Genomic DNA, 12250 nt, shown 5'->3' on the forward strand with positions numbered 1-12250 from the left:
CAGCACAGTATGTATTCCTCCCCCGGGAATGTTTATCAATCTCGTCATTTTTGTCTGCTTTTACAAAAACAACTGTTTTTGGTTAAACTGTTATATGTTTTCGTTGTCGAATTTAATTAAAGGCATTGACTATGTATTATTTTCGGTTCATTGAGGTATGCAAACTTTTGTAAAAATCCGCTACGCGGATGAACCGAAAAAAATACACAGTCAATCCTTAAATACTCATGTTGTATACAACAAAAGACATATGAAACATCAATATCTGGTAATAACCATTTTCGATTTTCTTGTCGCAGGTGAATATATGAAGTTAAATAAGCTATTAGAACTCTTGTATGCCAGCTGGGACCATTCAATATACCATGTAATGAATTCTATTTACACGTTGAACGCATTGACAGAGAGCATTGTTATCTTGAAGTGGTGCGTCACAACTGGAGCTGAAAGGTAAGAGACCAACTAATTGTATGAAGTGACGCATCACAACTGGATCTGAAACATATGAGACCAACTCATTATATGAAGTGGTGCATCACAACTGGAGCTGAAGGTAAGAGACCAACTAATTGTATGAAGTGGCACATCACAACTGGAGCTGAAACCTGAGGGACCAACTCATTACATGAAGAGGTGCATCGCAACTGGATCTGAAACATATGAGACCAACTCATTATATGAAATGGTGCATCACAACTGGAGCTGAAAGGTAAGAGACCAACTAATTGTATGAAGTGGCACATCACAACTGGAGCTTAAACATATGAGACCAACTCATTATATGAAGTGGTGCATCACAACTGGAGCTGAAAGGTAAGAGACCAACTAATTGTATGAAGTGGCACATCACAACTGGAGCTTAAACATATGAGACCAACTCATTATATGAAATGGTGCATCACAACTGGAGCTGAAAGGTAAGAGACCAACTAATTGTATGAAGTGGCACATCACAACTGGATCTGAAACATATGAGACCAACTCATTATATGAAGTGGTGCATCACAACTGGAACTGAAAGGTAAGAGACCAACTAATTGTATGAAGTGGCACATCACAACTGGATCTGAAACATATGAGACCAACTCATTATATGAAGTGGTGCATCACAACTGGAGCTGAAAGGTAAGAGACCAACTAATTGTATGAAGTGGCACATCACAACTGGAGCTGAAACATATGAGACCAACTCATTATATGAAATGGTGCATCACAACTGGAGCTGAAAGGTAAGAGACCAACTAATTGTATGAAGTGGCACATCACAACTGGAGCTTAAACATATGAGACCAACTCATTATCTGAAGTGGTGCATCACAACTGGAGCTGAAAGGTAAGAGACCAACTAATTGTATGGAGTGGCACATCACAACTGGATCTGAAACATATGAGACCAACTCATTATATGAAGTGGTGCATCACAACTGGAGCTGAAAGGTAAGAGACCAACTAATTGTATGAAGTGACGCATCACAACTGGAGCTGAAACCTGAGGGACCAACTCATTACATGAAGAGGTGCATCACAACTGGAGCTACACCACTAGAGACCAACTCATCATATGAAGTGGCGCGTTACAACTGGATCTGAAACATAAGAGACCAAATCATCATATGAAGTAGCGCATCACAACTGGAGCTGAAACCTGAGGGACCAACTCATTACATGAAGAGGCGCATCACAACTGGAGCTACACCACTAGAGACCAGCTCATTATACCAGGAAGTGGCGCTTCCTGGAAACATTAAAAGACTTAATCATCGTTACTAGAGGTGGTACATATCAGTATAGACTATTGTCTTGATTTTGTTTTGGAAATGATCTTTTGGTAGTGATAAGCAAATTGTTATAAAACTCAACAAAAGTTATTTGCCAGAACGGGTATGCACAACAGAGGTCCATAACACGAAATCTTTGCTTTGACTATTGTGCTAAATAATGACCAAACGGAGTCAAGGTATCTGTTCATTTGAACCTGAACCTTTTTAAGATCTATCAGTATATGTGCTCCAGAGATCAGACTTCCAGACGACCTCAGCTGACACTACAACTGCCTTTCTACGGTAACTGGGGTATCATTGGGTGTGGACAGCACCCGCAACTCATTCTTACACTTCATCATGAATGCGGAAGGTTATACTTTCCCTACTACTCGGAACATTCGGACCAGCAAAATACACCCCTATATCTACTGACCACATTCTTCACAGGGAAAGTCCAGCATAACATGGCTTTCTCAGAATGGAGCCCATATGACCACGGACAGTTGCAATGTGTAACCCATGTCCAGGCACCTTGGTCGTCTAGGTATAACCTACAATTGTAGGACATGCTTACATGCAGTCTAAGTCACCGTGACTATAGAAACTATATGGAGTTAAAGGAGCACCTAATTACACCATAATATTGAAAAAAATGATTCTGTCTGGAAAAATAATCGGCTTCGTCTAAGTGATGCGTCTCAACTGGATATAAATCATAAAAAAGAAGCTCATACTAGGAGGGGTGGCGCGTCTGAAACATATGAGACCAACTCATTATTTGAAGTGGTGCGTCACAACTGGAGCTGAACCTGGACTGGACTGGACTGGATTCTGGGGTTTAACGTCTACTTCACAGTTAATGTATTTCGTAGACAGGGTAGACTTTGAGAAGGCATTTGATTCCATTGCTTGGTCATTTATAGACAAATCTTTATCCTGTTCGGGATTTGGTGAAAATTTAAGAAAATATATACTCACGCAAAAGAAACGCAAGTGGTTTTTTAAGCAGATAGGTAACAAACACGGAACCATAAATTGATACGAGTTTTAGCATGTAGTGAAGCCTGATGGTGTTATCAATATTTTTGGTTGCATTTTGGAAGCCCCGATAGAAAAACGCAACATAAAAAACGAATCGCCAAAACGCACCATTTCAATGAATATGTGGGTATCATGGGCCGGTATCATGCACCCATTTCACCCATATATATAAAGTATAGCATAATGGGTTATATATGTATTACAGATAAGCTGCAATTAGGTATGGAGCCTACTAAAGAAAGAAAAAGGGAATAAGAGCCTAGCCTAAGTCTATAATCGCTGCGGTGGGGAGTCATGGTGGCGAGGTAGGGAGACGATTGATGACAGTGAGCGGTGTTATTGTGTCCTTGACATTGACAGTTGGCTGAGTAATTGATGTTCTACGTTAGTGTGGAAGACAGTTCGCGCTTGATTTTTCTATCCCGATCCTGAATGGGAACAAGTTTGCTTACATTATGAGATTTTAAAGCAGAGTTTGTTTGGGATGTTCTAAAATTTGTCCCAGAGTTTATCATTAAGAATGAAATTGATAATGGAGTTGTATTTTGCTGGAGGGTTGAATGGACTGAAAAGTAAGTAAATATTGTGCTGATAGTGAGATGGGATAGAGTGATATAGTTGAGAGTGGAAAGTGCTATAAAGTGGACAGTGGTTAAACATGTGATCTAGATCTTCGGGAATAAGGCAGTTTGTACAGTTACCATTTAGATGTTTTTTTGCTTAAATAAATTATAGTTAAAGATTTGTATTGCCACTGATAATACGGGATATTATTTTATCAAAAAGGTCGAATTGTTATAATTGTGGCATTTATAGATAGGTTTATGAAATAAAGTCTTAATCCAGGTTAATCCAGCAGAAATTTTGAATTTTGATGGATTGTTATATTTTAGATTTCAGCTCGGTTTTGGAAGTGTGAAAATCAATGGATGGGGATGTATGAGTTATGGCTATATTAGCTGTTATGTCTGCAATGTTGTTACCAGGTGTGTTGGATATGCCAGGTAACCTTATTATTATAAGGCTATTTCATGTAATTTATTAGTTGGATTTCTGTTACATGTGTCTATATTTGTGTCATGTATTTGGTCTATGTCTGTTTGTTTACATAGTTTTGTAAACAGTTGCCAGTTATCTTTTTTAAAATTAAATTTTATTTGCTGGGGAGAGTCCGAGGGGGGTTCAGTTGGGGTGGGTGGGTGTGTGGCTTTTATTTAATGAATTTTTTATGGGGCAGTGGTCGCTGCCCAAGGTGTCATCATGAACTTCGGCAGGATAATTGATGGGGCGGGGTCTGTCTTTCCGAATGATTTGAAAGCCTGGAATTTTGTAGGCCATTTTAGGGGACAGTCGTGTTTCCTGTAAAGCTACTAGTGGATTTTATTTTAGGCAATGAGGGCCTCAAGTTCATGCCCAATGGCTCGGAGACCATTGCAGTTCCAGTGTATAATCACCATGACTGATAGGGTAAGAAGTGTACTTATTAATAACATGGTGGGGGACGATTGTGACTAATATTTGATTTTTTTGGGGGTGGGGGTGGGGGGGTGGGGGGGGGGGGGGGGGTGGGGGGTGGGGGGGGGGGTGGGGGGGTGGGGGGGGGGGGTGATTGTGTTGGTTTGTGGTGTTGGGAGTAGTGCTTGGTGGTGGGGAGGTGTGTGTGTGTGTGTGTGTGTGTGTGTGCGTGCGTGCGTCTGTATGTGTATGTGTATGTGTAGTTGGGGGATGGGGGTGAATATCGGCTGAGACTAGTGTGTGTGTGACTGAGGTTGAGTGTGTTTGGGGTCGATGGCGAGTTTTGTGTGGAGGTCTTTTTGGTTTGAGTTGGGGTAGAGTAGGAGTGTGTGTGTGTGTATGTGGTGGGGGGTGGGGGGGGGGGGGGGGTGGGGGGGTGTGAAATGAGCTGAATGATGAGTCTAGGGTTTGGTCCGTAAGTGGGTAAAAGTTGTCCTCTTGATCATCAGTTGTGTAATTGTATGAGGGGATAGTTGCTGGTTTGGGGAGGTCTGATAGTTTAAGATTTTTGTTGAGTTTTAGGATATGTTGTTGTTTGATGAGACATGTATTTTGGTTGGATGTGTGGCCTTCGGTTTGGCAATTTATGCAGTAGGGGGCCCAAGTGCATTCTTGAATGGCATGATTTTGGGACCCACACTTTGAATATAGGGGGAGGTTTTTGCAGTTGATAAATGTATGGACGAAAGAGAGACAGTTTTGACATTGTGTGGGTTTTTTGTTCTTGTTTTTTCTGATAGGGTGGACTTTATCAGTGCTGTGAGTTGGGAGTGTTGTTATTTTGAAGGTGATAACAACTGTTTGTGTGACTGTTCTACCTGGTGATGATTGTTTGTTGTTGTTTGTTTTAAAGTCTGTAATTTGGGGTTGTGTGTGGATTTGGTTAGCTATTTGTATACATTCCTGGATGTTTTGTGTGGTGTCTTTGCTGTCTAGATATGTAACTCCCTGTATTTGTGATTGCCAGCATGGGGTTTGCCAATTTATGTTTAACCCGTCGATGATAGGGGATCTGGAAGCTGTATTTAGTTAGGTTTGATCAGGAAAAGTAATTTTAAAGCCTCGGCCGCATATGTTGACATATTTAAGGTTGATATAAGATTCTTTGAGGCAAAGAGCAAATTTATTTGTTGAGAAGGGTTCATTTAGTTGGGTGGCTGACTAAGCTAAAAAGGCAAGAAGGATTAGTATTTTGTTAGCATGATGTTTTGGTGTTTGGTTGAATGTCAGTATTATCGGGGGTGGAGAAAATGGATGTGAATAATAGGGGGAGGTCATATTTACCCCTGCAGGTAAAAATGAATCCATCAGAAAAAAGAGTCGTTTGAAAAAGCCGAGTTGAGGGGGGGGGGGGGGGGGGGGGGGGGTCCCTGGTCGCTGAGTAACAATGGCGGCTGATCTCTAGGGACGCTTGAGCTGGGAGCCGGCAGTGGTAGGGGTGTAGGCAGGGGGTCGGGCAGAATAAGGAACTTTAGTGGTGTTGGATAGTGATTAGATGATGTTTGATGATTATGATAAGCGCTCACAGGCTGAATATATGTCCGAAGACCATGATGGACAGAATATGAATGGGGAGCTGAAACATTATAGACCAACTCATTATATGAAGCGGTGCATTGCAACTGCAGCTGAAACATTACAGACCAACTCATTATATGAAGCGGTGCATTGCAACTGCAGCTGAAACATTACAGACCAACTCATTATATGAAGCGGTGTATTGCAACTGCAGCTGAAACATTACAGACCAACTCATTATATGAAGCGGTGCATTGCAACTGCAGCTGAAACATTACAGACCAACTCTTAATATAAAGTGGTGCATCGCAACTGCAGCTGAAACATTACAGACCAACTCTTAATATAAAGCGGTGCATCGCAACTGCAGCTGAAACATTACAGACCAACTCTTAATATAAAGCGGTGCATCGCAACTGCAGCTGAAACATTACAGACCAACTCTTAATATAAGCGGTGCATCGCAACTGCAGCTGAAACATTACAGACCAACTCTTAATATAAAGTGGTGCATCGCAACTGCAGCTGAAACATTACAGACCAACTCTTAATATAAGCGGTGCATCGCAACTGCAGCTGAAACATTACAGACCAACTCTTAATATAAAGTGGTGCATCGCAACTGCAGCTGAAACATTACAGACCAACTCTTAATATAAAGTGGTGCATCGCAACTGCAGCTGAAACATTACAGACCAACTCTTAATATAAAGTGGTGCATCGCAACTGCAGCTGAAACATTACAGACCAACTCTTAATATAAGCGGTGCATCGCAACTGCAGCTGAAACATTACAGACCAACTCTTAATATAAAGTGGTGCATCGCAACTGCAGCTGAAACATTACAGACCAACTCTTAATATAAAGTGGTGCATCGCAACTGCAGCTGAAACATTACAGACCAACTCTTAATATAAAGCGGTGCGTCGCAACTGCAGCTGAAACATTACAGACCAACTCTTAATATAAAGTGGTGCATCGCAACTGCAGCTGAAACATTACAGACCAACTCTTAATATAAAGCGGTGCATCGCAACTGCAGCTGAAACATTACAGACCAACTCTTAATATAAAGCGGTGCATCGCAACTGGTGGTGAAACATATGAGACCAACTCGTCATATGTAGTGTTTGTTTGTTTGTTGTTTAACGCCGCACTCAGCAACTCATTATATGAAATGGTGCTCACAATAGGAACTGAAACATTACAGACCAACTCATTATATAAAGTGGCGTGTCACAACTGGAGCTAAAACATTAGAGACCAACTCATTATATAAAGTGGCGTGTCACAACTGGAGCTGAAACATTACAGACCAACTCTTAATATAAGCGGTGCATTGCAACTGCAGCTGAAACATTACAGACCAACTCTTAATATAAGCGGTGCATCGCAACTGCAGCTGAAACATTACAGACCAACTCTTAATATAAAGCGGTGCATCGCAACTGCAGCTGAAACATTACAGACCAACTCTTAATATAAAGCGGTGCATCGCAACTGCAGCTGAAACATTACAGACCAACTCTTAATATAAGCGGTGCATCGCAACTGCAGCTGAAACATTACAGACCAACTCTTAATATAAAGTGGTGCACCGCAACTGCAGCTGAAACATTACAGACCAACTCTTAATATAAGCGGTGCATCGCAACTGCAGCTGAAACATTACAGACCAACTCTTAATATAAAGTGGTGCATCGCAACTGCAGCTGAAACATTACTTCGATCAGTGACATACGTATTTAGTAATAATTACTTTGTTTTGCATCCTTATTAAGAAAGAGAATTTGTAAAAGAAAAATCTTTCTAAGAGCAAAATGAATGCGTTCTTGTGGTTCTTTTTTCACAATTTTAAATTGTGTATGTTTCCTCCAAGCTGTAGTTTTGCTGGACCAAAAGAAAAAAGGATAGACATAATAACTGAAAAGCATTAATATTAAAGATTGTGTTAGTTATTTTTTTGAAGTTCAATACCAAGAATATATGACACGAAATTCCATTACTTTCATTCACCAACGATCATTATCTATTTCAAACCTTTCCTTTTGTAGAATGGGATGAAATGGAAAACTGTACTGGAAAAACATTATCACGAATGTCTTTGAATGGGCCAGGCACCATGAGACTACAGCGTTGTGAGACCGAGGAGGTCGCGCGGTAGCCACGCCAAAATTGCATTATGCGCTGAATGTAGTGGGCTGTTGTCAAATTGAGCAGAATTGCTGTGAGTAAGCAGAGACCATATAATATTATAATCTATTATATGGTCTCTGGAGTAAGCAAGGAACAAGGCGCTAAGGGAATTTGGTGTCGATTGCTACCCGAATGCGAGCCGCGAACTGTGATAAAACAGCTAACGCGCGCTGTACCTCATTATTTGTTCAAATTAGGGTGCGTACTGGTTGATTGAACCGGTGGTAAGCTTGATACAAGTAAGTCTGGATTAATATTTACTGTGGCATCCACACCTGCGCCTAGCGACAACATACCCGTACCGAGTAGCTCCAACAGACAATTGTTTAATCACTTGTCAAATTTGTCTTTCAGTAATATAGAAACCTAGGTGTTGTTTTGAAAACGAAACCAAACACAATTACTTTTGCTAGAAAAACATTAAATATACTCTTTATACAAACATACTATACGCATTTTTGATCACATGTATTTCTTTGTTAAATCAATAAGATTAGCTGCCCATGAGTTATCAATAAGGTCATTACTATAGAGCCTGCCGACACCTTCCGTTTTAATCCTTTCCAAATTATCGAAAAGGTATGTTGTTTCACACTTCTTCAGCATGGACTTGGATAGAAATATATTGTAAGCTATCGACGCCATAGTGATGTGGATCGCTGTCGCGATTAAGAACATTTCTAACGTGATATCTTCGATCTGTTCTTCGTGTTTTTTCGAAGTGTCAATTTGAATCGCACAGTTTAACAAAATGAAATGTCAATGTTTGAACGTAAAGCAGATTATTTGTTTGTAAAATATCTATGGCAAAGTATGCCGCCATTTTGGTTGAAGATAACATAAATGATATTTACGATATCTTAGGGCTACGATAGTTTCGAAAATAGGCTACGATAGCTTACAATTTCCTTACAATAACTTGACGATAATTTTAGGGCTACGATCGTTTCGCAAAAGAATCTAGCTCATTTTTATAGAAGTAATGCGTCTTAGCTGGAGCTAAAAAAGATACACTCATCTTAATAAAAAATGGGGCGCCTCAACTGATACTGACACATTCAAAGACCAATTGATTTCAATAACCATAAAATTGAAAACGATAATGTCTGTATCTGCATCGTCAAAGATATCTAGATGGATCTCAACTTGAGCTAAAACATTAAAATTATAACTCATTTTAATAGGAAGTGGCGCGTCTTAAATGGAACTAATACATTAAAAGACTAACTCGTTATTGTAGGAAGTGGGATGTCACAACTGAAACTAAAACATACGAGACGAACTGATCATGATATGGTTTCGCGCATCTGAGCTGGAGCCAAAACATTAAAAGACTCACTCATTATGATTCATTCATTCACATTATTTCATGGTATAATCGGCCGTAGCAAGTAACATCCCAGCATCAACATCAGCCTCCGACCCAACCACAATCCAACAAAGTCCTGCCCCCATTCTTCTTCAAGTAAATAAAAGCGACAATACCCTTACCACATTCAATAGAAATCTCTGCTGAAAGCTGACTCGATTGTACGATTCCAGCTGTGTCATGAGCACGCGTTTATGAATCACTCGAGAGTAGTGATGATACCAGGTGCTCGCGAAAAGGTGAGCGTATCCTGCACCACCGGTGGCACCCGTCACAAACACATGTCAAGGCAAGTTTATTGTTCACCTGAAACAACACGTGAACACACTCCATGCAGCCATCATACCAGTCGCCATTGCTGGAGCCAATCAAGCCCCGAAGTTCATTCAGTTTGGGCCACACTCTATGAAGGTTCATACTTCAGTGAACTCACACAAAGTGAAAGTTCATTCTTAAGTAATCCCTAAAGGTAGCCCTGAGGGCAAGAACTGAAACCTTCCTAAACACATTACTTATATTAGCTGATCTATTATTTACCCCCGCCAACTCTAAAACTCTTAAACTGGGCAAAAACATTAATATAAAATAGCATCTAATTTTAAAATTTCAAAATTTATATTCCAAATTGTAAATCTATATGGACATAAATCCCTTCATATGAAAACAATCTAGCTTTACTCTTCAAGCCATTTAGTGCAGCGACAGTATTCTCGGCAATTTCAAATTTCCTTATAACATACAGTAAATATTTTAGATTAATCTTTGACAAAACAAAATTTTAAACAAACCGATTGCCATATATATTGAATCTAGGCCCTGGACAAGATAGAGCTGCAATGAATGGTTAAACGGTCATTTCACAGCAAATGCTCTGCATGTATGCATATAGTGTTGTTGGCCAATGTGTGGAGGCGTTGGACAAAATTCTCCTAGTGAAAATGTATTGACAAAAATAATTCTGGTGTCCCCGCGTGATATTACTGGAATATTGCTAAAAGCGGCGTAAAAACCATACTCATTCATTCATTCTTTATCTAAAACATACTGATAAGTAATATACCACTTGTTCGTACGGGTGGAGTTTTAAAATCGTATATTACCACTGCATAAGTGTGTTGAGGAAGCTGTTATGACGGCAACGAAAGTGTTTTCTCTTGTTTACATCACTGGTGGAATGGAGATACCATGTTGAAACGTTCGCTCCTGTGACGAAAATCCGGGTCTTGTACCCAAATAGGAATTTAGAATTTAGAGTCAATATGTTTTATGTACATACTGCATTCTTACATTAAATAATATACTTCATTCATTGACGACATGGGACAATGTCTTCCCCCCCCCCCCCCCCCCCTCCCCCACACACACACACAGAGTGACAGAGAAACGCTCTTACCGGCCTGGTGCTCTGGTGCTGTTTTGTATCGACAGGGCAGGAAAGCAAGCTGAAAAATGTTTTTTCGTGAAAAGTCTTCATAATGCACATGACATACCAAAGGTTTAAACGCAGCGTTCAAAGTAGCGCGTGAATAATTTAAACATCAGAAATAGGGGTCTAAGCCCACCGCTGCATTTGATACAGTGAGCGTCGTCTGCTTCGATCCATTGAGTCTGGATTACGCGCAGGAAAAACTCGTGCAACGGAAGTGTTTCCCGATTGGCTAAACTCGTAACCATGACATCACGTGACTATTCTGGTGAACACCTGCATGAAATATACAACATTTCTAACCTGATTTGACCTTTGTTTATATAAATAATCTTAACCGACAAAGCCATTGGCGGTGGGGTTTGTCTAGCGAGGCTAAAGCCTTGACTCGTCATACCAGTTCACCACATGGGTACACCATGTAGAGCCGATTTTGACGCCCCTCTCCGTAATATGGCTTGGACTTTGTTCCAAATATCGCAAATGATTTAGCAATTATAAATGGTAATTTTTAGCGGTATTCATCCTAATAGAATGGAAATGTAATACATTGGATGGTCGACCATGAGTTGCCAAGCGCCTTAACATTTTAATGCATTTTTATCATAATGATGATTATGAAAAAAAAATTTAAAAAAATTATGAACAATATGTATAAAGTACCACCCGAGTGAAAACGTATTAACTGAGGGTCAAAGGTCAGTATACCGAGTTTTTTTATGTAATAGAAATTATTGAAAGAACTGTTGTTAAATTTGATAATGTCTATTTAACCATTACTCATTCCTGCAACAGTTTGTGAAATGTAATCTGTGGCTGAATAATTTTGTGCAAAAATATATTGGTTCGATGAAGACTAGGGTAGGAAATGAACTTGCAACCACATGACCCCTAACATGTTTGAGATGTTATTAATTCATGCCGAAAAGAGCAAATGTATTGATTTTCAAGATAAGATATCAAAGACACCCATCAACGAAATTAATATAGTCGGTCCCTTAGAAATGCCTTGTCGTGGTTAAAGCGTTTGGTCGTCACGCCGATTGCCCGGGTTCGATTCCCCACATGGGCACAACCCGTGAATTGCCGTAAAAGGCGACTATGCTTTCGTAAGAGATGACTAACGGGATCGGGTGGTCAGGCTCGTTGACTTGGTTGATGCATGTCATGATCGCATCACAATTGGGTGGACCCGTGAAGATCCGGGGTAGAATGGGTCTTCAGCAACCCATGCTTGCCGTAAAAGGCGACTAGGCTTGTCGTAAGAGGCGACTAACGGGATCGGGTGGTCAGACTCGCTGACTTGGTTGATGCATGTCATCGATCCCAATTGTGTGGATCCGTGAAGATCCGGGGTACAATAGGTCTTCAGCAACCAATGCTGGCTCACTGACTTGGTTGACGCATGTCATCGATCCCAA

Source organism: Haliotis rufescens, unplaced genomic scaffold, assembly GCF_023055435.1.
Source record: "Haliotis rufescens isolate VD_foot unplaced genomic scaffold, xgHalRufe1.0.p SCAF_21, whole genome shotgun sequence".
Taxonomy (NCBI): domain Eukaryota; kingdom Metazoa; phylum Mollusca; class Gastropoda; order Lepetellida; family Haliotidae; genus Haliotis; species Haliotis rufescens.